We start from the raw sequence: 27,216 nt of genomic DNA on the forward strand, positions 1-27,216 counted from the left end.
GAGGGGGCGAGGGGGGCGGAAATCACATCTCTCATCCTGCTGGCAATATTTTGTCTAATGCAGTCAAAGACACCATTTGGCACCTTTACAGCAAGGGCACATTGCTGGCTCATATTCAACTTGTGTCCACCAGGACACCCAGGTCCTTTTCTGCAAAGCTGTTTTCCATCTGGGCTTCCCCCAGAATACACTGGTGCGTGGGGTTGTTCCTCCCCAGGTGCTGGACTTTGCATTTCCCTGTGTCGAACTTCATGAGGTTCCTGTCAGCCCATTACTCCAGCCTGTCAAGGTCCCTCTGGATGGCAGCACAACCATTTGGTGTATCAGCCACTCCTCACCATTTTGTACCATCAACAAACTTGCTGAGGATAGACTCTGCCCCATCATCCAAATCTTTAATGAAGATGTTGAACAGGACTGGACACAGTATTGACCCCTGGGGTACAACACTAGTTACTGGCCTCCAACTAGACTTTGTGCCACTGATCACAACCCGCTGGGCCCAGTTGTTCAGTCAGTTTTCAGTACACCTCACTGTCTGCTCATCCAGCCCACACATCAACAGCTTCTCTATGAAGATGTAATGGGAGACTGTGTTGAAAACATTAATGAAGTAAAGGTTCCTAAACCAGGTAAAAGTAGATACTAACAGATGTCGCAGAGATGTCTTTCATGGGCTTAGGTGCTTGTCTCAGAAATACATACAGGTATCTCTGCAAATGGGGATGATAACATCTGAAACTCAAATATAACGCCCAACTGTTTTGCACAGAATTTCAGCATTGCAGTAAGTTCAACATTCTCCATACTAAACATAGTATCATCCTGAGAGACTTTGAAGGTACTCTTTAAGCAATGGAGCACCTTGAGTAAAAAATCTGTCCCTTCCCTCTTCTGTGCTACTCTGAAGCTGAAAAAAACCAAAACATGGAGGTCCAGTTGAAAACTATGCATTTGTCAGGATATGAAAAAAACACTCATTCCTGAATTAGATGCTCTGGACTTTTTTTTTTTTTTTTTTAATGGAGAAGTCATTGTTCTACCATGTCATGTCTAGGGCATTCATCAGACCAATTCAGAGATGTGATTTCATCCTCTGTGGGCAGAAAAGAGACTTGAACTCTGACTCTCCTATTTCTTGGTTAGTAAGGAAAAAATGATACGGTATTACTCTCAGCATTTCCTCAGGCTTAGCTTTTAGGAAGGTTATATATAATTTGACCATGTCTATGAGCCTGTATCTCAGTGACAAATATAAGGAGAATACCTTCTGTCTTAAGTATGAATGGGCACAAGGTCAATCACATCACTGCTGGCAGGACTTTGCAGTTTTGCCCTTTACCAGTACTGTGTAGGATTGTACAAATGGTATTATTTTTGCAATGCAGAAACTATTCAAGTATTTCAATGCATAGCAAAATATGTAACTTTTCATTTATTTAACTTGTTGAATATATAACTTATGTTTACATTTTATCTTCTCCAATTCATAAGAGAAGAGAAATTGTGATAGAATAAGCATAACAGAAAACACTGACTCATAAATATTATTTTTTTATTCTTCTCACCGCTATAAAAAGAAAGTTGCAAAGTTATTTCATGACATAGAAATACAGAAATGATAAAAAAATCAGTCTGATGATTCTGAAGTTAACAAAGTCATTTTAAACTTCCACAGAGTAATGTTTTGTTTATTCATCAGCAGCAATCAAGTACTGAACATCAACTGCAGTATACCGATATGAGACTAAAATAATAAATTGGTGAATAACGCTATTTTAATAGAATATTATTAAGACTGTGTTTTATGAATGCACTAAAGACTCTGAAAAATAGAAGTTTATAAAGATGCCTAAATAAATATATACTGATACACAAAACACAGAATCAGCTAGCAAAATAGCATGCCATTTGTTTCAGAAAAGGTTATAAGATTGACAAAATAAGATAACAGAAATTTTGATACAGAATTCCAAAATAATATTAATGAGGAGAATTGTTAGGACTTCACATCTGAGATACAGAGATAGAGGGATTAAGCATGCTTTAAAAAGCTGTCTATCATTTCAGTTCTGCTGTTGTTTCAGAAGTCATCAAAGCACTGATTGTTCTAGCATTTTCTATCCTTCCTGTTCTTTTGCTTCAACTAAAACATAACTTTTAGTGCCTAAGTCTGGTTTTGGTCTGTATTTTTTTTATTACACTAATTTACCTTCCTTTTAGTTCTGAGAGCAGTCATGCCAGTTTTTACCACAAGAATGAATGTATGAGTAAGAATCGTGAACTAGACCCTCTAAATGCATTGAACTCCATTATTAGTTACTTCTAAAGTTAGTACTGCTATAGAATTTTATTCATGTTGTTATAAATATATATTGGCTAAGGGTGATCCTTTTCCTACTAAAATGAGTGGAGGTTTCAGTAGATACAATATCAATCTCCAAAGGAATCCAACAGGTTGGATAGCCAGCCATAGCAACCTGCAAGTCATGTAAAAGGTAATATGGTTTAGTGTTTTTTGAAAATTCCTAATTTGGTATTAATCCACATAATATGAATCACATAGTTAACACTGTTCCAGCTTACTCCACATCTGGCCTATCAAAATTTTAAATCCTGCCAAACCTTCTAAGTCTAACAACATCACTGAAGTGCTATGTCACTAGATTTGAAGTCCAAAATCATGCCCTCTCACTAACAAAATAGTACACATGCATCTCCAATGAAAGCTTTCTCATAGCACTCTCCCTGCTAAATAAAGTCTTGGTCTTACTTATCCACACATATAATTAATTTTGTACACTCCAAGTAGTTCTACTGATGTCAATGATCCTATATAAAGTTTGCATGCTTAAGGACATGAACAAGTCTTTGACTACTCCTACACAAGGTTTTAAACAGCACCCTCTACAATGATATCTGAGCCTTTCCTCCTTCCCTTAAGTAAACATACTTATACCCTGTGTCAGTGGTGGCATGTATACCTGCTTTCTAAACACCAGGCTGCGATCACAAGTCCATTTTGTATCTGCCCAGGGAGAGCAGCTGGCCCATGAAGCACCCTCACAGATACAACTGCTGTGACCTGTCCCTCTCTCAGCACTGGTGCATGTTAAGAGGACGGCTCAAGTTCTTTTTAATTCAAGTAACAAAGGCTTGGCTGGTTGGTTCATCTTCCTCTGCCAAAAATCAATGTAGCTAAAAATAATTCAAAATTCATGGGTTTGCCTTGACTTTGAATCTCTGTTGCTTTTCCTTTTGACAATTACAAACCCAGATTTGGCTATTTCTTGCCTTCTATTCTTTAACTTCTAAAACTGTATGGGTCAGGCTAATCTTTCTCATCATATAAGCCAAAACCCAAAACCTGCATAGGACTGACAAGTGCAAGACCTGTATTTTGGCTCTCTGTTGAAGAGTATGGAGGCTGAGAGAGGCTGGGCTACGTGTCCTGTTTGATCCCATGATAACTCCTTAGGTTAGGTTTTTGGTTATACCACAATAATTTGGAAAAAAGTTTTCTTCTTTTTGTGAAAACCTTATACTTTCAGTTTTATATATTCCCTTCAGATACCTTTTTTGTTATTATAATTGTAAAAATGAAAACATTGCAGCGTGGTCTGTTTCTCTTAACCTTCCTAACACAATGAAAAAGACGGTCCTTACATCAGTGAATAACCTGAAGCACTGTCAAATGTCTTTGTTATTGTTTATTTTAGCACACACAAATGAAATGTATTAGCTGGGGGTAAAAAGTCAAATGCTGGAGGATGAAAGCTGTTGCAGGGGTATGTTTTACCATGGTGTTAACTGAGAAGCAGGTGGAGAAAAACAGGCATCACAAGTGGCGTGCAGAAGGCTGTTCTGGATAAAAGAGCAGTGTAAATGTGGTGTTTGGGCCTGCTGAAAATTGAGGTCACTTAAATTTTTCTTCTCTGTTCTAAAAAATTTATATGCAAAAAGAGAGCTGCTATTCTTGAAGTAATTTAGGTTTTGTTTGTGTGTATATATATCAGTTTTAAATTTTTTGCTTAATTTCACACAAAGTAATTTAGGGAGGGATCCTTTTTTGTCCTCTTTTTGCATTATAAATTAGTACTTACTGACAAACAGTGAGAAAATCTCACTTCATATATTCTATGGACTGAATACAAACATGCTGTTTCTAAGAGGTATTTAATAATTGATGTTCTACAAGAGGCAAGAAACAATTCCTCTAATGATAGAAAGGTAATAGCAAAATAATTAATGCAAACCAAAGGATATCTACAGGTGTAGAATTAGTGCTTAAAAGCAGCGGACACCTTCTTTCAGCATCTTCTGATGCTATGTGCAATATTATGAGATCAAAGTGTCATGTTTCTTCCCTTGCTTTTCCGGTCAAGATGAGGCTCTGCAAATCCCTGTTCTAGGCAATATTTTGCCTCTGTCCTGAGCTGTGATCTTTGCCAGCGTGCTGCATTTCTGATTCCCTTATCATTCTTTTGAGTATTTTAATTTTTTTAATTAATATAAAATCTTCAAGGAAAATAAGTGTCTCACGTCTTTCCATAGTTCTTAGCAGTAATGCAATTGTTGTGTAATATTAAGTGACATGCAGTGGAGACTCAGACAAGAGGAAGAGAATTAAGATTTAAGATGTCCATCTGCTTTTTACGTTAGTTTATTAGAGGTTTTAAAATAACATAGTAAAACCAAAACAGCAGTTCAGGGATCTTAGTCTCAGTTCCTTAGATTAGTTGCATCCAGGATCATTTATGTCTTCTTTCTCCCTAAACTGTTTTTTGGCTCCACAAGCTTCAACAGGAATGATGGATAAAGTTCCCCTGAAAATAATATAAAGCCTAGTCATTACAGCACTTAAGTGGGTAAAGATTTCCCTGTTATGTAACTGCTAGCCAATTTATACCTCTACTTTTTTATGTTTTCAGTGGAACTTAGCTGACCTTCAGGTGGTTTGTCTACTTAAATTTGTTTCATAACAGAGCTAGAGGCAGGAAGCTAAAAGCACCTATCCACCTATCTCCTTAGAATAAATACTTCCAAATACATCTGGAAGACAACAGTAAATCATGTAGTCAGAAGCCAAAAGAAATATTTATAACATTTTTGTATTACATTCAGTAACAACATCACTGGGGCTAAAAAAACCTACTACAACTTGTAATTCTCACAGATATCTTGTTTTTATTGTATTACTTGCTCATAAATCTGAGTTGGTAGAGTTGGCAAGAATCCACTTTATAAGAAAAGGAAGAAGAAATTAGTCATATGAAACACTGCTGTTAAGCTCTGTAAAGACTATGAAACTCACACATCCTCCTGTGTGGAGATTCACACAACTAGCCTAATTGTTGCATCATAAACTTGCACATGTTGAAATGTTAAAGGCAGCCTAATCTGAGAAGTCCTAGTTGTATAGAATTAGGAAGTATATGGAAAAGGCAGCAGAAGAGCTTAGAATAATTGTACAGGTCTTATTTTGTAGTTAGTTTTTTCTATTTTGTTTATTTCTTTGTTTGGTTTTTAACAGGAGGCATATGTAAACCACTGTTTTTATTACATTGTTAATTATCATTTTGCTGCCTTTCTGCATCTTGTAAGCCTTCTCCCAAACTTCATTTTTGACACTAAGGAGAGCTCTGAAACCTGGATGCATATTATCTTTGGGAACTCTTACGTAAGAACTAACCAATATGAAATAACAATTTTAGAAGAGGTCCTTAGTGTCTGCCGAATGATGTTATTCTAGAAATAACATGCAAGGTAAAAGCACTTGACATACATACTTAATCAAGAATTAGAGCCTTGACAAAGTTTTACTATGTTCCTATAAAATTATTCTAATTCACAATGTAGAATGATCATCCTACAGTGGCTTAAAACATTTGTATTCAGTTAAGAGTGACTTCCAGCAATTCCCTGGTTTTTGCTCCCTCCATCCCTTAGCAGAAACTATTCGGTTTACATATTGAAAATTACAAAATATTTCATAAGATACATGTCAGAAAACTGTTGTAAATGCTCAAAGCGTTAGGTTCTAGCCTTTTCCTTGCACATACATTTTACAGATTTCCCAAAAGGTCAGTTAACTACACTTGTGCTTCAAGTCTAGCCTGCTCTTCACAGGGACCTGGCTGGCCACATGTGTCTCAGACTTTCCCTTCTCATTGAACTAGGTTTGAGACATAGAAAAACATACATATTTCCTAATATACATATATCTATACATAAACATTTAACTCTTCAATTTTAACTATGTCTTAACTATGTACCTATTTTTCTAATATAGTTTTCCATATACCACATATACCATTGTTGCAATGGAAGTTTCATGTAAATGTAAATAAAAGTCTCCAAGCCAATATTTTTCACAAAATGCAGTTCATACTACAAAAAATAGCACTGTAATGGGCAGTATTGCCCAAAAACATCATCCTTAGAATGGCAAGAGAGTGCACAGCTATGATTTTAATACATTTGAATACATACAACTTGATCTTCTGTTTTTCATTAAGCTTTTAAAAGAGTTTAAGTTCCTTGTGCAGCCCTGTTGGCCTAATGAACTTTAAATCCACAGACTGTGGATTCAAATCTTCTTTGGAATATACAGTTCCTTTTTTTTTTTTTTTTAAGAATATGGAATATTTTCCTTGTTCAATCATGCAAGAGGCAGCATACTTAGGTGAGTACACCAAGTGTTTATTGTGGCCCCAGTGACCACTCTTCTGTTAAACGGATGTCTGATGTTAAACTTGTTATCTATATCTGTGTCTTCGGGCAAGCGTTCGGACATCCTACAGGTTCCTAACATGGGACTAGCTATTATTTTCACTGATGTTGTCACTGATAGTACAAATTTGGGTAGAAAATGGCCTCAAGTATTCACTTTGAATTTTGACAGCATTCTAGTTACAGTGCTCAGGTTAAGAACCTTCTTCGTAATTTTCAAGATTGGCTGAAACCTGAACATATCCTATACTTTGGCATTTCTCTTTCTGTTTATACTTTTGTACGGTCCAATTATATGGAACTTAGTTATCGGGCCTGAAAGTAGCTCATGGTCACAAGAGTGTTCCAGATGCCTTTAGAAGGCTTTGAACAGACTAAACAAGAAGATAGAAAAAGAAAGATCCCAGTTAGAAAAACACAGGTGCACATTCCACGATAAAGGGAACCTGGCACAACCAACCTCAATTCAGGGGCTTATCTCGACCAATTGGACTAAGACAAGTCTTGCATGCTCTAACTAACATAGCCAATTATGTCCTGTGTTTATGCACGTGTACAGAGTGAGTATAACTAACTTTATCTTATGTTTATATGCGTGGACAGTATCGATGTAACCAATCACCGCTTATGCTTGTACGCGTGGACACCAAATGTTTGCATGCAGCAGCAGCCAATCAAAGCTTCTAAACAACTTAGAGAATTGTATAAGAATATCAGCTAAGCTCAATAAAGGATGACTTTAATCATCATATTGGTGTTCTATCATCTGGGCCCTGCATGGAATAATCCCTAAACCCTACATACTTTCAATTGTTTTATTTTGGGGAAAGGATTGTCTCTCATTATGTGTATATAAAACCAAGGCATAGTGGGACACCAAGTCTTGGTATAAATATTTTTAATTATAACAAGAAGATTTCGGATTAGCTGACATTAGGGGATCACTTCAGATGAATAACTGTTGGTATCTAGTGCCATTGAAGAGCTCTAAGATATAGTTTCACATCCAGGAGTCTGTTTGGAAAGATGCATGGTTCCTTTGGGTGCTTTGTTATAACTGCCAGACTGTGCAGATGCTATCACAGTTGGCAGAACTGGCAAATACAACACAAGACTAGCCATCCATAGCACTAGACAACTATTCTTAAGCAACTGAATAAAAGCCCTTTAGGTTCTCCCCTAAGTCAGATATAGGCACCTCCATCCCAAGATAGCTGTCTGTAGAGGTCAATTTATTGACTTTTTAAGGATGGTAGTCTCTCTCTACATATTATTTATAGAAGACCAAACAAATATTTATGGGTGGGTTGTTTTTTTTTTTTCCCTGAACTGCTAAAGAAAGTGAGATGAACTAACAGTAAAAGATTTTCTACTAATGAAAATTAAAAAGCAAACCTATAAGGAAGGTTAGGAAAATTAATTTATACCTACCGCCCAGCTCCCAAACTAGATGTGAAGACTAAAGAAACATATTACTACAATGCCACTTTAAATTGCAGTCCTCTCTAGCAGTGACATTTTCTCCTCATCTACATAAACATTCAGATTTTACCCCTCAATGCATTCTGGCATATAAGGCCTATTTGGTCACTGAACTACTAAAGCAGTTAAAGGTTTCCAGAGAAGTGAAAGTCACAACAGTCACTCATGTTCACAACAAGTACTCGACTACCATGCTGAATTTGATCTGTTTTGAGGCTGAAGGAAATGCAAAGAAGGGAAGTCTGTACTATAGCAACAGCCACATGTATCCTGACAATGCTGGAGTCTACCTTTCTCATCTCTTAGTGCATTATTTCCCAAGGAAATTATTACTTAGAAGATATACTTTTATAAGGTTCTAAATTAATTTATCAAAATTTTAATGTGAGCAAAATCTAGTAAATTTCACATGCCAAATTACTTTTTAAAGCAAACTTTATGCGACTGCTTTATAACAATGTATAACTTTTTAATTGCTAATAAGAGTGTCTTAAGGAGTTGTAAAATACAAGGACATAAATTGGTTGGCTCAATAAAATCAGCTGCAGACATTTTTCTACATTTTCTCATTAACAAATCAGGAAATATATTTAAATAAAGGTTCCAATAAAACTAGCAAATCCTCCTTCTCAGCAGAAGAAACTTATTATTGTCAGCAAAGAAACAGATCACCCAATCTGATATTGTTTTAGAAAGCATATTTTATTGATATTGTTTATTGATTTATGTAGACAAACAACACACATCAGATTAGGTCCTTAGAGTAATACACCTATGTTACTCTTTGCAAATGGCAAAGACTAACTAAAGAAAAAGGCAATCAGTAATCCAGGCACAGAAACCAATACTAAGCAGTAATTGAAAATGATGTGTTTGCTTGGAAACTGCTGAGAACACTGCTTTGTTTCAACTGAAGAGAAAAATAAAGTAGGCATTAAAACGGTAAAACATTTTCCTTCCTAGGTGCAACTGATCTTAGTTTTAAGAAACAACAGAGAACACTGAGTATGGTTCTGCAGCCTCAAAAATCTCTCAAGACAACCCACAAATGTTAGAAGACTTATCCCAAGATTAGCTAGATAATATTAGACAATTCAGATGGAGTTATTAGGTTATGGATGCACAGACTTAGACTCAGATTAACAGTAATGAAATATGCCTACTAAGAATAATGGCCCTTTCAGAAAAGAGTACATCTAATCAAGTATGTCACACACCATTGAGTTTTTTTTCAAGAGGCTTGCTGTTTAATAGCTGTTTGGTGGCATTTTGGAACTAGATGCAGTTATTAAACAATGTTAAAAGCTTATTTGTTTCCTGGCAGGAGGAGTTAGCCTTTTTACTCTCACTCAGATTCAAATAAAGTGACCCTCAAGTTAAATAACTACAGAGAAGGTAAAGCATACGCATGTGATAATGAAAAAACTGACAGCCTATTATTCGCAATCTTGCAATCTTCTCTTGGAAGATTTTATTTTAAAAAATGCAGATATATTTCAAAGTACTCTAAATAAAGTAAGGAGAATGGGGACAGAATCAAGAATATTGTCTGTAAAGAAAGTTTTGGTTTGGTTATTTTTCTTTTGTCTAATGAGAATATACTATGGCATAGCTCATAAGAGTACATCATAAGATATCATAATATCATAAAAGCTGTAAGATGGCAAGATGTCCCTGGCCTGGCACCTTTATTCAAGCAAAATCCCTCTGAAATCAGTTTACAGTGATACAGGAACAGCATTCATAAGAAGTATACAACTGTTTCATTACTGAATGCTTTCAGCAATTGTAAGATTTAATTTGATTTTTATTTAGCTTAACAATACCAGACTGGAGCCCAAAATCTAGATGCAATGAAGTCACTAAAACAATTAGCTTTTGCCAGAGATTCAGAAATAATGGAATCATTCCCAGTAGCTCCTTTATAAAATAATAATAAAAAATACCACAGATGTCTATGAAAATCTGATCACTTTTACTCAAGATAGTCTACAAAAGCAACTTATAAAGTTAGAGAGCACATTTCCTAACTGTCACACAGCAGTCATTTATCGCATTAATTTTTGTGAAACTTGGGATTCATCTGACCAAACAGGTACAGCTAAACAAATCACTGAAAACACATATCATTCTAATATGGATTTGAATCCAATGGCTGATTTAACATTCTAATCTAAATAGATCAGGTTAATTTTGTGCAGGAAGGTCACATTCAGTTGCCTAACCTTAGGTATCTACTGCCACCTGAGATATACTAAGATGTTCCATCTCATCACCATCTGCTAATTCTAAAGGTTGCAGCTTGTAAAGGACTTCTTTTGATATGCCAGCCCTATGCAGAGAGACATCCTAAAATGGCCCAAGACGTCTATGTTTAGACAGCTGAGGGGAGCCCACAACTCCTATTCACCTCTACTGTTCACAAAAAGTTTAAAATGCCTAGCTCAGGTTTTGCTGTCCACATTTGGTTAGACGACTTCCAGTCGCAGTGACCGAGTACATCTGATTCTGCTCAGGGCCAGGTCAAAAATGGACAGTTTAAATTGCCTCTGAAAACTCACATATTTGATTTTGCCCTGAAATAGGCTAGGAAAATCCATAGAAGCCTAGGTTCAATCTATCTAACTGTGCACACTTAACTAAAGTAGGTCCACCTGATCTCCCTGTGTATGCCAGGCTGTCTAAAGCCTAAACTGACAGGGATCAGTCTGGCTTTACCACAGATGGCTTGAAAGTACCTGACTGAAATTGTGTGGAAGGGTTTAGCGCTCACTCCTGTGTAAATGTGGATGCTCATACAAGCTTCAGCTCAACTCAGAACAAGTTAATCATCCAACCATTAAATTTACCCCTGGTTTATATGGATATATTTGTAAACTAAACAGGGACAGACCACTGCTTTTAGCACTGGTATGTAATTTCCATACTGTTAAATTCTTAGCATTGTCCTTCATCCAGTTTTAGCCTGTCCTAACTTGTGGTCTTGAACCAGTGCTCAGGCAAGACAAAGTGTGCATGCAACAGAGGTTACTCTCAATAGATAGCTTGGTTATGGCCATCCTGTTTGGTCAACATAGACACAAGTTGTGCCTTGCAACTTATTTTTAAGGTGAAAGGACTGTCTCTGGTCTGTTTTATTTATTAGTATAGGCATATTCTGCATGAATAGCACAGCTCCTGGCTCATTTCAGACCTTTATGACTACTTCTCTCAACAGGCAGTATGGACAAGACTATCAATTTATACTCCCTCCATCCTCTGTAGTCCTCTAACTATTCTGGCAGGTGTTGGGCTAAGGTACAGCTTCCCCTTACTGCAGACGCTCCCAAGTAACATGCAAAGCATAATTGCTCTTATGCCTTAGGGTGTCCTGGGGGAAACCCATAGCCAAGTACCACGAAGACATTCAGACTTGGCTTTAGAGTTAGAGAACAGTGACAGGCTCTGTTTTACATAGCTGTCCATCCAAGTTTAGTTATCATTCATCTACACTGAATTATGTTGTTTCAAAGGTGTAGACTGCCACCTCAGTATGCTTGTAAAACATTGTTATAAGCACTATAAAGAACTTGAGTCAGTGATTTTTTTTTCCCATATTTCAAGACTAATATTTTGACACTACTTTTCCTCCAGAATTTAAATGAGAAATCAAAATATCAAGATTATACAAAATTAAAGGTTTCAGAAAAATTCTATTGAACAATGTCATTCACTTCCATTTGATTTTTTGAATTTAAAAAAGCAAATTAATTTGAAATTAGATAGGGAATGCTTCAGTCTTAAAGGAGCTGCACTGAGATATTTCGTACATCCATTCTCTTTCATGTGTCAAACACTTTAGTTACGCTATGTCTATGATTACCGTAGCATTATGCATCTGTTCTCATTTGCATAAATCCTTATGCACCCATATGGAGAAAAATACGGTATGATAACCTACTACTGCTATTAGCCTGGTCGATAGCATTTACAGCATGGTATTTTTTTCCAAAGTGTTTTAATGGATGCCTCCAAATAAAATTCTGAGATAGTTGTGGCACAAAGGAGGCGATTCCACACAATGGCTTCTAGCAATCACTCCTTAAGTCCTGATAACAAAAAATGCCAGGACTGCAGACTCAGAAGGCTCTGAATTAATTGCCATCAAAGCCTCAGACGTTTTTTGACAAAAAACCTGACACTGAAGAAGCCTGTTGAAGAATAAGTGCTTATGGGATTTACAAGCATTCGTTTAGGGGAAGAAATCACAAAGGATAGGCTAGTTTGAAAGGACATTTAGAGCAACCCATGTGTGTTAGAAGAAACCAAGCATACCATAACATCCCCTCTACAGCACAGTAACATTTTGCATATAGGCTATTCTTAATTTTCTCAGTCCTTTCCTGGTTTGTATAATGCTTTTGGAAAATGTTTGGAATATTGTAATAGTAAAGGGGTAGAATCCTAAATGGTTTAGAGGTTTTATTTTTACTAATCATATGGGAAATACCATTTCCATCCTTGTAAAGTATTTACAACATGAGGTATGCATCCAAGATTTCCCATACAAGAAAGCAAGGTATTTCTAAACTTAACACCTCCATTTCAAAACATAAAGGAATAAAATTTAGTCAACCCACAAAATACATTTCTCACATTTTCAGCAAACTTTTACTGAAATATATTTTATGATTTACTCAAGAATTCCCATGTGACTTTCTACACTTTCCAAAATGCCAGCAGTGAATAAGCAATTTTAGCCACTTCACATTCTATGCAATATGGAATTAGATATCACTTTACAGAGAAAATCTGTTCCTTTTTAAAACATGAACCCATTTGGAAAATAGTTTCCAGTTCTTGAGGGAAACAGTATCAATATGAAATCATCTGAATGGTTCAGAATACTTACAATATTGAATTCCTTTTATAATTATTTCAAAATAACAAGGGACACTTTCACAGTGAAATATATTGTTTGTCAAACTGTTATTTATCACAACAAAGGAAGTCATATTTGGAGAAAATCAAACATAATCTTATTAGTCTCATCAACCTGTCATTTTCTGTGGTACATACCTCAATTGTATATAAGCACTGTTCTGTGAATCCACACAATGTGTAAATTAAAATGTTAAGCGGGTTAGCCAGTTTTAGGGTTTTGATATGTTTAGTAGGAATTCAATGTTAGCAAAATGTGAAATAATTTATAATAATTTTTAACTGTCAATTCTAATATTTTTATGTTTCCATTTAGGGAAGTTACTGCCAAACTACAGTTTCAAATGCAAGAGAATATATTATCTGATAAAAGTCACATTTGTTTAACAGATTACTTTAAGAAGCAATTTGGCACCAAATATTAATGCTGAATACTGGGTGAGCTCAGCAGTCACACTCTTAGGGATTTGATCCAATGTTCATCCCCATAAATGAAATATATAAATGAGCTTTTGAAGAACTTAATTAGAATACACCTGGGAAGAAGGAGATTTTTTTTTCCTATAAAACATAATATTCCAGGCTTTCTTATAACAAGTGGCAGCTAATAACACTCCCAGTTAGAAATGCCGGTCTTGACTCTGCTTCAGTCTGAATTATATTTTTGTACCAAGCACAGTCCAGTAGCAATCCTATTATAACTATTTTTCTTTTCTAGGTCATGCCCAAAATTAACCACAGACACGGCTTCTTAGGATGCCTACACTGAATCCCTTACACATAGTGTTTAACTGTCAGCTCACTGTCAGAATCATTTTGGACTATCCTAAAGAGCTCTCTTCAAAACAAATACACCACAGAACAGCCCACTCCTCAGCAGTGTGGGTGCAAACCAGCATGCTGTCCTTTGGGTTTGGACCAAGGACCAGACCCCAGCCCTCCTTTATTTAGCAATATCATCATAACCGTAGGATTCTGCTGTCTCCGAGACATACGCAGTGTCACGGTGTTTCAGCACATACCGCCCACTCCCTAAAGGAAGACTCAAGAACATTTATTTCTCTTGGCTTCATATCAGTGATTTTCATTTTTTATATAGAAAGTTGAAAATGGGATTTTCTGGTGGCGAGTTATAGCCAGAACCCAGACTGAAGAATACAAAGATGTTGGAACACAGTGCAAAGTCTAGGTGAATTATGTCAAGAAGCTTAGATTTTTTTTTCCATCAGGCTTTCAATCATTTCCTGCCTCTTTGTGAATAGTGTCTTTTTTCAAAATTGATAATTATTGATGTTTTCTGTTTGCTTTTCAAGATAAGTCGGGTTATCTTGTTAATGGCTGAATTCCACAGGTATTCCCTTCTTCAATTTCTGCTGAAATAAGGTGAAACTGTTAGGAAAGTAAAAGACTGTCAGCTTTTTTAAAAGTGATTGAAACTTCAATCTGACAGTCTTGGCAGTCCTAGCATTTTTTGTTATCAGGACTTAAGTGGTGATTGCTAGAAGCCAAACTACTTGATTTAGAATAATGGAGAATAAGTACTAATAGAAGTCAGGCATACACAGAATGCTGTTTTAAATGAGTCAGCAGACTTCAAGGGCACCTAAAAAGTTGTTACTACTAGATCTTTTTTTTCATGCTGAAAACTACTTCATACCTATCCACCCCTCTTGTGATGACATGTCATATTTTGTTACTGTTCTTTTCCAAATGAATCTTGCCCTCATGTCTGTTGCCCTTTTATTCCAATGAAATCATGTTGGATATTGATTAATACAAACCACTATGGAATTTAAAGTCTAAACAAAGACGACATTTGTGGGAGTTTTTGCCAAGACAAAATGTTAAACCATTTTGAATTTTTCAAGGATAAGACCACACGTGCTCCATTTTAAGTGACTCCAGTCATGTGATAAATGCCCTTTCACTGTCACGAAACATTTTTAAATTGTAGATAGAAACAATCTACTCAGGGATTTCGCTTTTGGTCTGTGTTCATGGTGCTGTAAATGTTTAAAATGCAACAGACTAAGAAGTATGCAGGAATAAGGATAATTTTTGCTCAGGAATGTTGTAGAACAGCAAAAACTGCGTGAACAATTAACTAGAACAGGCATATAGGATTACAGGTTTTCATTGCTATTGCATATATATACTTTCTATTACATCTATACTACATTTAAAAAGATCCCTGTGAAACTCACTGCTCCTGGAAGAGCCTCTTAACAGGAAAAATACTGACTAGTACAATCAGCATTTGCTTCTGTGCATTCCTATCCATCAGCCTCCTTTGCAATGGTGAAAATAAGTAAAATGGAGATTTTGCAAGGGTTTTTTTGCTCTTCAAGGCATTCTTCCAGAAAGGTGTTTCAGGGAACTGTCAGTCTGACAGTGTTCTACTTTTTCTCATACTAAGCAGAAAAGCTTTATCCACAGAAGGATAATATACTAATAATATAAGCAAAAGAACTGAGAGGGACCATGGGCAAAATTCTCACAGATTATTAAGATAACTGTGACTTTGTTACTAAAAAGTGTATTAAATGTTTCCAGTTGTTCTTCTTTGTTGTTCCTACTTCACATATATGTGTACCCCTGAGCAAGTGCACCCCTACAGACCCATGTAACAGAGGATGTTATTTTAGTTAAAGTATTTTTTTTTCTTTAGTAAAACTCCTATGTCCCAGCAGTATAGTATCATACTACATTAATTTCATCTGAACTGACATTTTTAATGAAAATTTATTTGAGGTTTCCTTAACATATTACCTCCTTTTGTGATTTTATTGAAGAGGGAGTATTTCCTGCTTTTCTATTTAAAAACAAAATATTATTAGGACGAACGGACAACACAGAATTTTCTTATGCCCACAGAAAAAGAAAAAATATAATGTTTTAATCTATCATGATATTTCTTTCTAGACCCCTTCTTCCTACATGCAATTGCACATTCTAAGCAAAACCACCTCCATGCAGCATAGATGTCCTACAGGAACACAGATGGGGATGAGAGGATTTCTGCCCTTATTCATACACTGCAGTTCAAATTAATTAATTAAGAATTAATTTAGGGTTGTTCTATGACCTGATCACAGTGCTCCCTTCTGATTTGTTAGTTTAGGCGTACACAAATGTAGAGCAGCATAACAGATGTCCTAGCTTTGTATAAAAGAACCTACCTACCATATATTGCTAACAGCGTCAAGACAATCTGTAAGGAAATGTCTGGACCATATGCTTGATGTTGTGTATTAGGCAAGAACTGACCTTCTAGATAGAAAGATTCAAGCCAAAAGCCTGAGCAGTGTCCTTTTCATTTGCTTTAGTTACTTCACATTCAGTATACAATAAGCACACTAAAGGATTGAGAGCTGATGGCTGTCACATCTGAGAGGCGGTAATAGCTCTCATTACATCTGCCACTGCAACTAAAAATGCAGATTCAGCTGACAAACCATCTAAATTTGGCTGAAGGATGGAAAGCAACTTGGCAGATCAGAAATTAAAATACTGATTTTTCATTTTGTTACTCCAACGTTACACAAGTATCGGACTGAATTCAGCAAATGTATACTTGCAGAAAATCATAAAACAGCAAGTCAGGCCTATATATTTTATTATGGTAAAAGAAGTGAATCTCTTGAAATATACCCATGACCAAAGACAAACAGGTCTTTTGCAGAAATGTCAATTGTTTTTTTTAAACACTACCTTCTCCATTGCAATGTCACAAAATCTGTAAAAGCAGTCCGTAGAAGCATGGTTAAAAAGGCCTATACATTCCAAGTTGTCATAATCTTAAGGATCCTACTGGGAAGAGTCAGGCTGATGGTCAGTGATTGTAAAGACCCTTATTTCAGCTTGGTAAAGAGGTAATCACGTGCTTTCCAAATGCTTCCAAAGAAACAAAATGGACTCAGGTGAACTAAAACCACCTTCTTTTACAGCATAAATAGAGCAAACAGAGACTAGTGATTTATCTCACTGAAAAATGTGCAGTCTACAGACTTTCAACTATGCATCTACAATCTGGCCATCTCATATTCAGCAATTTGTTGTCATGAATGAATGCTGCTTGAGAGGTTGGGGGATGACAGAGGTACTTCTCTGTCTCTGGGTGAAGTATTTCTTAATGCACATGTAGAACATTAAGTTGCCTTTTACTTCCATCAGCTGCTCTTTACACCCACCAAAGGGAACACATTAACTGCAGAGCATTCCAATTTACAGATTTTATTGCAAACCACTGGAAGCACCAACTACATGTAAACCTCACGACTGAGGTTTAAAATGTATGCAAAACCCTCCCATCCTCCAACCTGATTTCAGAGAACTCCGGAGAAGAGGGCAACCCTGAAAAGAGAGTAACTTGAGTGAAAGGTGGGGTTGTGGAAACAAAACTAATGGAAAGGCCAACAGGTAGACATGGTTGCTTTGATTGTATTGCATCACTATGTTTGAAGGGCATTCCTGTTAAAAAGCCAGCTATAGCATCAGTGGTTGCAGTGTTAGCAGTGCACAGAAATCTAAGCCACATATCTCTACCTGAGTAGAGTAGTAAGGTGAGTTGTCATCGAGCCTAAAGAAATATCTCATGGCATTAGCATGCAAAAGTCCAAGCAGCAAAGAAATCAGCAGCTTTTCTGTAAGTCTCCTTTAAACTAGGGCAAAATGGAAGAAGTTGTGCTTGCACCTCCTGTGTGATGGGAGATGTCACTTATTTTCCAAATTATTTTCCAATTCTGTGCATATTTTTAGATATAATAACACTTAACACTTTTTTTAACTACATAAAAAATGTTAGTCCATATTTTTGAGTCTTCTAAGGTGGCTGAAAGAGTGTTGAGTTGATAGAGCCATGGCTAGAAGACATAGGAGCAACATAAGGGATGGGCTGTGGTAGCTGCTAGTAGAACAAGGGTCTTCTGGTAGAAGATGCGATGTGCATAGGTACAGCTAACAAGCAGTTTCCAGTAGAAGGTTTTCAAAACCTTAAAATGTAAATGAAGGTTACTGCAGAAAGGGCAGGTCAACTAGATGGTCTGTTGCTTGCCTTCAGAGAGGAAAGACTATAAAACCATTATGATTATATACTAAGAATTAGTTATTATTACCCTGCTTTATTTATACCTCTGTTAGTGTTTTGTATATCCCTTGAATAAAAATATTATTTATTAAACTTTAAATCATGTCTGCACATGGGAGACTTAGTTATTTGAGTACCAAAAGCTTAATGCAATTATCCCAGGTTTGCTGATAGATGCTTGAGCTGGTGTTTTAGAAGCAAGCCCTTAAAATTTTATTCTAGCCCTTGTTGCTGTCTGTCAAATCTTGGCAGGAGGGTTATACAATCCCTTTTTTAGAAAAAGGATTATATCAAATTACAAAATGAATCCAATTATCAGATTGATAATATCCTTTCTAAATTAATCCCTTAAGCTCCATAGAACAAATCTGGATTGCAGTAGTTCTGGTTAGCTTTCAGTCCTCAGAATAACAAAGTATTATCAATTCAGTGACATTTGATACAGGAAAGTTCCAACCATGCAGCTGATGCAGGATGAATACAGTCACCCCCGCACTAAAGTGAATGTTGAGACTATGGCTTAAAGGTAGTCTGCCTGAACTATATTTTGATTAGGGTGAGAGGATAACCCGATTCCCAGCACTGAACTTTCCTATGTAGGACTTAGTATAGGTAATATTTAACAGGCTGTCCTGGGTTCAGCTGGGATAGAGTTAATTTTCACAGGAACCTGGGAGGGGGCACAGCCAGGACAGCTGACCTGAACTAGCCAAGGGGATATTCCATACCATGCGACATCATGCTCAGTATATAACTGGGGACCAGGCTAGGGGGAGCTCTCAGCTTTCAGTGGGGGAAGTGGCAGAGCGTCAGGTTCCGGGTGGTGAGCAGTTGAACCATGCATCGCGCGTTTTGTACATTCTTTTATTAGTACCATTGTTGTTGTTGTAACTTCTCTTTGTGTTGTCCCAGTAAATTGTCCTTATCTCAACCCACGAGGTTCCCTGGTTTTTTTTCTCCTTTCTGATTCTCCTCCCCATCCCACTGGAGGGGGGCAAGGAGGAGTGAGTGAGTGACTGTGTTTCATGTCCCATCTGGGTTGCCAAAAAGGACTGTTGTGGTTTCAGCCCAGCCTGTAACAAAGGACCACACAGCCACTCTGTTGAAGGAGGCTCTCTTCTCACCTTACTAATTTTCCAGAAGAATACCTCATTATTAAAAAAGGTCTTCCCATTTCAGTCATTTGGGGTAAGAAACTGTATATATACATACAAAAATAGACTCAATGGGTAAATCAGCTGTCACATATGTCAGAAATTGGAAAGGTTACGGCATTATTTTTGTTTCCTTGAAAGCCTTAATTCAAAATCCAAAATTCGAGACTCAAAATTATTTTTAAAATACAAGTTAGCAAAAAAAAATTACAACCAGAGGAATACACCAGTTATGCATAAATTCTGCTACAAATAAAGACAGTCAGTCTTTTTACATATATATCTGTAATGTACTTTTCATTCTCCTTCATTTTGGAACCCAGCTTTTCAACTTTTAACAGTATGCTTGACATACAAAACCCAATAGAAATGTTATGCACCAAGTCAGTGTGAAAAGCTTTTTTCCCCTAAAGTTATATTTTGAGAGCTTATGATTTATATACTTACATGCCTCAAAGGGACAAGATTCATGTCTGCTACATCTCTTGTAAAAATTTAATTGCAGTCTTCACATGATGGCTCTGGTGAAGTTTCTTCATGTCTCAAAACTTTACTTCAAAATAAATCTTCAGATTTCTCTTTCAGTATTTTTTATCAAAAATCATTATGACTGTGATCCATGAAGCATAATAAACTTTCAATATTCCCAAAAGGGGAAATGCAAAATATGAATCTAAATTGCTAGCATGATGAATATCTATTAATATATAAACATTTAAAACCACAATGATGTTATACAAAAAAAGATATTTCCCTAGTGTATATGCTCAAATAAGGAAGACCGGACAAAAAAGTTATCTCATAAAGATGAGAATTGTGCACGGCTTTTGAATTAAATACAGTTTCCCTAATCTGCAGCAACCTAATAAAGTCTCTTGATGAAGCCTATTGCCAAGACAATCTCTTCTGCGCAAAGTCTGTAGGAAGTAAGTTTAGGCTAGAAATAGGTGAAAGGACCTTCCTTCCTTTAGGAAGAAGCTTTGCCCTTTCCATTCTGCTATCCTTCTTCTGTGCACATTTTAGTGGGCAGCTTTTGTCTTATCGTTTTCTCCAGACCTCCATGACTTTAGAGGTCAAGCTGAAACACTTGTTAAATTAATTAGTACCACATAAAGAAGTTGCAGTCAGACTGAGAAGCAGCATAACAGTCAGTATTTAACCTAGTATCTAGGAAGAAAAGGAAGGAGCAGCCTTCCCTTTCTACCCCATCTCTGCTTCCAGCAATTTGTTTTCATCCTTCTGTGCAGCAGAAATGTAGCTCTAGCTGTAAGGATTTTGTGCATATTTACCCCTCTTTATAGATTCCTTTCACCCTGTTTTTATCACCACATCTCTGTCCGAAGCTACCTGGCATACTTATTTTGTAATACATCTAAGTACAGAACAGTCTGGGTTTCTATCACTACACCAAGTCCAAGACGTTTTCTTATAAAACTGGGAAATGTGCTTTCAGAATTTTTCTTATGTTCCTCAAAGGCATGCTTGGTCCCACTTTAATGAAATGAAAAAAAAAGTAAAACCTTTATTTTGAACTGCTACAATTTGGACACTAGATAGATTTTAAGACACATATTGTCAGAAATTATTTGCTTCACTGAATTTTACAAATCATGACTACCGTAGTTGTACCTTAAAATACATTTACCAACTTGAAAAATTTTGCTGGTTCAACAAATATTTCCTACTGCTAGTTAATTTAGTCTTCAAGAAGTTTTTAACTGTCTCCCTCTTTGCTACTACCTGCCGCTGTATTATGCAGATACCTCTTGTGGTGATTAAATCATACATAGTTTCAAAGTGAAATACAAACAGAAATAGTTAAATGCAAGAACAAAAAAGGGGGCTGACGTCAAAACTGCTACAAGCTCTACCCATTAAAATGCAAGTCAGCAAACATTTAGAGGCAATCTAATAACTTTATATTATTAAATTGTTTTTCATAATTATACATATGTATAATTTGTATGCAAGCTGAATGTGGAGTAATATACATATAGCTGAGGCATAGTTACTGGCACAGAGTGGGAACTGGTGAAGAGTGCTGTAGAGTTCCCTTTCCACTGTTACCTCTTTCCTGAAGGATGCCACACACTTTATTCCACTTGACGGAAAATGCTGTGACACTGCATGATCCCCACAAATGCCAGGCCTGTCTACCTCTGGCCCTGGCCAATTCATCACTGAAATTCTTCATGAGGCTACCAAGAAATATTCTTTTAGATTTGATAACTAAGAAGATTTTTTAATTTTCCTTTTGTCAAAGATTAAAAACTTACAGAAACTTTCCCAATTCCTGTACTAGAATTATGACTAGTTTCAATGGATTTATAAAGAGAAAAATGGAAGAAAATTTGAAAAAAAATGAAGTTATAAATAAAGATTCTTATACAGGATATATTTGGCACATCAATAACAATAGATAATAAATACTGACAATTGTCACAAATTATGTAAGACTGATTTTTGATCATCAATTTGCTTCTCAGATGCCTGTAAATGTAACTGTAAAATTCTCAGTCTAATTGGTTGGTCAATTTGAATTTGAGCTGGAGATTTTCTTTCAGATGAATGGAAGTCCATACAATTTACAGTGGAAGAAACCAGAACTTTTTTTTTCCTCTTAGACCAAATATAATTAATACATTATTCAATCAAGTAATATATTTGGAAGGTTTATGAAACCTAATAATTTTACAAGCTTTAAAACAGTTATGAAAACTGTCTAAAATTATTGAACTGAATTGTGTGAAGTTAATGAGCCTTGATATGCTTTAAAATATGAAAAGCATATATTGCATAGAAATCCAAGAATAACTTGTATCTGCCATCGTAGAAGACAACTGCATATATAGTCATGCATATAATGTCAAACCCATCTAAGAATGATTAGAGTAGGAGCTTCTAGCACTAAAGATCTCCTAACAGCATTTTTATCTCTGTAGGTTACAGTCATCATATTTTTCTCATTGATTTGTATATAGATGAGAAGACCAGTAATTATTAATTGTTAAGTATAGTGAGTCACATTCAGGCCTCCATTTCATTACATCTCTAGACACTCATTCAGGGCAGAGGATAGTCGTGTATGTCTGGAGTTAAGTCTACAGTGATACTTCACACTTTGGATAATTGTGTTAATAAAAACAAAAAAGGTAGATTAATAGGGGGTTTTATGAGTTTCATATTGTGTAGTGGAGCAACACTGATTTTACTAGGCTTAATAATTGCGCTATTTAGGACTCTTTTAGCCCTTTTTCTTCAATAAGCTGTGAGGTTCCCAGTCATTTTTAACTAAAAGGGTGTGTCTCCTATCATTTTTATCAATTCTGTCATTACTTTTTCAGTCAAGCATAAACAGTTGTGCATAAATTACATTTTAAATTATTAGAAGTTTTCTTTAGAGCAGTTCTATACACATTTATGTAATTTAAGGGCAACTAATTTTATTGAACTACAAATTCTTCACAGAAATATGAGGATTTTTTTTAATATTCTTTCTAAAGAACCTTTGTAGGTTTTTTGATGGGTTTTTTGTTGTTTTGGGGGGTTTTGGGGGGTTTTTGGGTTTGGGGGGTTTTTTGGGTTTTGTTTTCTCGAAAGAACAGGACTCTCTTTATTGTAGAAGACACCAAATAAGCACCTGCCTATTACACTAGGTATCGCTTCTACCTGGCAACAACAATTATGTTTGCTCAGGAGAGATGGAGAGAATTGCTGGACTATTGACTATTATGAACAGTCATGTAACAGTTACCATAGTCAGGACAAAATAACATCTTATTGTCTTTAATTCAATTTTGGTTTTTAATACCAGCTATTTGACAGGACCAACAGACTGGGCCTTAAGGCTACTATTTTCACCCATGCTATTTTTATTTCAGGTGATTTGTAGCAATCATTTAAACTGACACCTCTTACATCTGAAAACATGGAAAAACCAAGCACTTTGTTGTTTTGAGATTGGAATAGTTGCACTTTCTATTGATAATATTTAGGCACTTTTCTCAGAAAACCTACATCCATGTTCACAATCTTTCACAAGCAGAGCAGGGTTCTGAGTATCAGCTTTCCTTGGTCCAGTTGAATAACTAGAAACATTACCTATAATAATGTTCAACTGCCACTAATATATGGGCGATAACTAGCTTTAGCTTCCTTAAGGCATTCATATAGGAGAGATTGCTCTGATAACATGAAAAATAAACTCCTTAGCCTGAGAATGCTACTTTGGTCACTTTAGTGTAAATCCCAGAGCCATTTCAGACAGTAGTCTCAAAAGCCAGGTGACTTGCACATGCTCACTGGCAGGTACCCAAGGGACTGGGATTTGGATAAATGAGGTGGGATTTGTTTCACCTAAATTTAACTATATTCAATATCCATACCTACATGTGAGCTAGGCATCTAGATCTCCACTATAATTAGTAGAGATCACCAATACAGTCAGTGTAGTCTAGTTTAATGATAAAGTAGACCCCTCTCTAGACTCCATTACAGCCTCATAAGTAGATACCTTTTAGATATTGTAAGGCAGGACTCACTTTCTAAAAACTGATTTCTAATACATTTTCTGTACCTTATTACATCGACTCTGGTCTCCAGCTGCCACCAAGAAAGCCACAGGTCTTCCCTAAGTTCTGTGTTCTATCTTTCAAACATCTGCAGGTACCTCAGAAACTATTAGGGCATCAATAATGATACTAGACAGATAAGCTCAGGCAGGTGAATCCCTCATGAGGCTATCTCGATATGAACTATTATTGTGGCTGAAAATTTCATTTCCATTCTCATGCTGTTTTAAATCAGCTATTAGAGCATGAGGAGTTCAGCCATACTCTTCCAGAGCAGAGGCTGACAACACCTACGTTTTGATGACAGATAGCAATGAAGGCTTATAAAAAGCTGCAGGAAAAAACTATATGATGGAAAGGGTACTGAAGTAATGGTAGAGCCGATCTCAGTCTTCTTTGCAAGACATTTTGAAGGGACAGATTAGTCAAATGTCTCTGACAGTTACTGTAGGGGTGCAGAATTACTGCCCGGGCTTAGATTCAATCAATTCTTGAAGAACATTCCTGTCTTTCAGCTGTATGTTGCTCAAATGGTAGTTGAGTAGACAGCAGAAATTAAGATTATGGATTTGGCTTTGTTTAGGTGTTTTTCTTTTTCTTTAGGCCAAAATGGAAAAGGCTTCATCAGATAGGATAGTTGACACTCCTGAATAACAAAAATATTCCAATGCTCTGAACATTTATAAAAAAGTGAAAAAAATTTGATAAATTTTAAAATATAAGTATACATATAAAACTTTACCATGATTCATTTATAAAATTATGGTAAGATCTACTATAAATCCTTACAATTTTTGAGAATCAACAGGGGCTGCTCTTAAAAAAAAGAAAAACTCAGCAACAACAGATCTGTTGATAATGCCTATTTATACTCATCACTCCTGGAAAAGGACAAGATATTCACCGAATACTGATAGGTGAATTTTTGTTTCTTTATTTCAAACAGGTATTTTGGGCATATTTAGGGCATTATTTATTTGCCCATGCAAAAGAATTTAAGAAGACTACAGATAAGCCCTTCTTTTCTTAAATGTATTTTTAATTCAGGCTGGTATCAAGACTTCACAAATGATGTAAAACTTACTTGGCCTCTTAGAGCCTATATCAGCTAAATAAATTGCTTTCTTGTCCTTGCCTCAGGGTGCCCAGCCTAGTTTTGAACACAATTACAGTAAGCAAACACCAGCTACAAAACACAATGTTCTTTTTTAAATACACATAAAATCAGCTTCCTTTTTTTGTTTCTGGTCTGGCCAGTAGAATAAAATTACTCTTTTCATCTAGAAAACCATTTATGGCTAAACATGGAAAATGCTTATAAAGGACTACTGATTTTACGATTTGAACATGGTTTTACCATACAAAAAGAAAAGGATGAATTTTCATTTTAAGTGCTCACATACATATGGAATCAATTAAGTAATGTTGAGCATCATTTTAGTCACAGACCAATTTGAACTCCTGATCCAGTAATTGTGTCTGGGTTTCAAAATCTCAGTTGTAAGCTCTTCAATGACCTCCTTCTAGTATAGCCATCAAGCCACTCTCATCACAGCTGCTTAAAGAATTAGAAAGTAAACTATTAGGAGTGTGCAGGTCAAGATTCCTGTAAGGGTCTCACTACCACTACTGATTTTCTATAGCTGGAAAAGAGCCAGCATAGTTTCCTTCTCTCATGGAGTTCCTCTCCTTTTTATGAAGAAAAATAGCTAAGTGCTTCAGTCTATCCTTGAAAAAAATGTGTTTCTATGTAGTCCCCTAATTTTCACTCAGATACTGAACTCAATCCTGTCTTCACTACTGTAAATTGGGGAAAGGGGTGTCATGTTCTGTAATCACTTCTAGCTTAAGGTGCTTGATAGAGATCCTCTATATCTTTACAGTCAGGCAGTATTAAATACTGTAACAGAACACATTTCTGCAGTATCCTTTCATCAGTGCCTTCTCTCTGATAGGAAGCTCTACCAATCAAAAGTGTAATTCCCAGTAACATAGATACCACCAAATACCAGATAGCTGTATATATTGTTAAATGAATTCAAGCTCCAACAGATGCTTTGCCTTCATTTTGGCATTGGTTTTGTAAGAGGCATCTATCTGGCCTGAAAGTGAGTAAAGCAAACTTTTAAATAATTACAGAAATACCATTGAGTTTGCCTCCTCTTATGAGTCTATATGCTGATTTCATACTTGTCAATAAACAGAAAGAAACTAGTTTACAGAATTAGAAAACAAAGAGTGTTACCTTCAGGAATTATATTTTTCCCAAAATCTAGGTGAAGCAGTAGCCCTTTCTGATATTATATATATGCAAATTTGCATGGTTTCACATTTAGGTCTAGCTAGTGGATCTGATATTCCTCTCTCTGAATCAAAGAGATGGAGGCTGTCTTTACAGCTGTTTAAGACAGTAAAGTCTTTACTTTAAAAATCAGAGTTGGGAACACATGAAATTTCTTTTCTGTTCTGTCTGCCAGTAGTGCATCAAAGAACCACTTCGGACAAAAAGCACTGTCTGTTTTTCAGTGAGAAACAGCAGAATTCACTGCCTGGATGTGAGAAGTTAACACATTCAACTTCTGATTAACACTGTAACCTTCTCTCCTTGTTACCCTTTCTGTAAATTCCCCCAACTTCCATCTCCCCTGGGAGTTTGGCTGCCTGTGTCCCAAAGATCCAAGGCTGAGCACTAAACCAGCACAATTTTACCTTGACTCAGACTTCTGCAGAAATTGCTAAATCGTGTGGAGGAAGAGATGTTAGAAAGTTGGTAGAAAGTCAAGAAAGGTAAAATCGCCAACAGAAGTAGGACAGTTGAGATAGGAATCATTTCTATCTCAAGGATTCAAGAGGAAAAACATCAACATGGAAAGACACACAATTCTAAAGAAAAGAGCAAAAAAACCCCACAAACAGAACAACAACACAACAGAGCACTGGTTAGCCATTCATCAGTGTCATCAGTTTTATCAGTGCCAAAAGATTTAGTGGAAGACGGCAAATCACCAATGCTAAGCATCCATCCAGGGACAGTGGAACTGCTCTGGACTGATGCCTGCCTTGCCAGCAAAGTTTCCTGGCTGTCTTATCAGCAGTGATGAGCACAGAAATGCCTTAAATCCTATCTGGTTTTCTGTGTGCTAATGAATAAATAATTGATTTACATTTTTAAGCTGTCTGCACCCTCTTGCAGTGCACAGACAAAGATGCGCTCAGCGATAAAGAAGAGAGCTGGCAGCTCTTTAAGGACATTTTTCTTAGAGTGCAAGAG

The 27,216-nt window shown here is 36.2% G+C and overlaps 1 pseudogene; it reads left to right on the top strand.

The window, feature by feature from the left end:
- Positions 1-27,216, top strand: part of LOC104840533 — a 90,118-nt pseudogene that overhangs the window by 41,214 nt on the left and 21,688 nt on the right.

Source organism: Haliaeetus leucocephalus, unplaced genomic scaffold, assembly GCF_000737465.1.
Source record: "Haliaeetus leucocephalus isolate CR32 unplaced genomic scaffold, Haliaeetus_leucocephalus-4.0 Scaffold784, whole genome shotgun sequence".
NCBI classification, from domain to species: Eukaryota; Metazoa; Chordata; class Aves; order Accipitriformes; family Accipitridae; genus Haliaeetus; species Haliaeetus leucocephalus.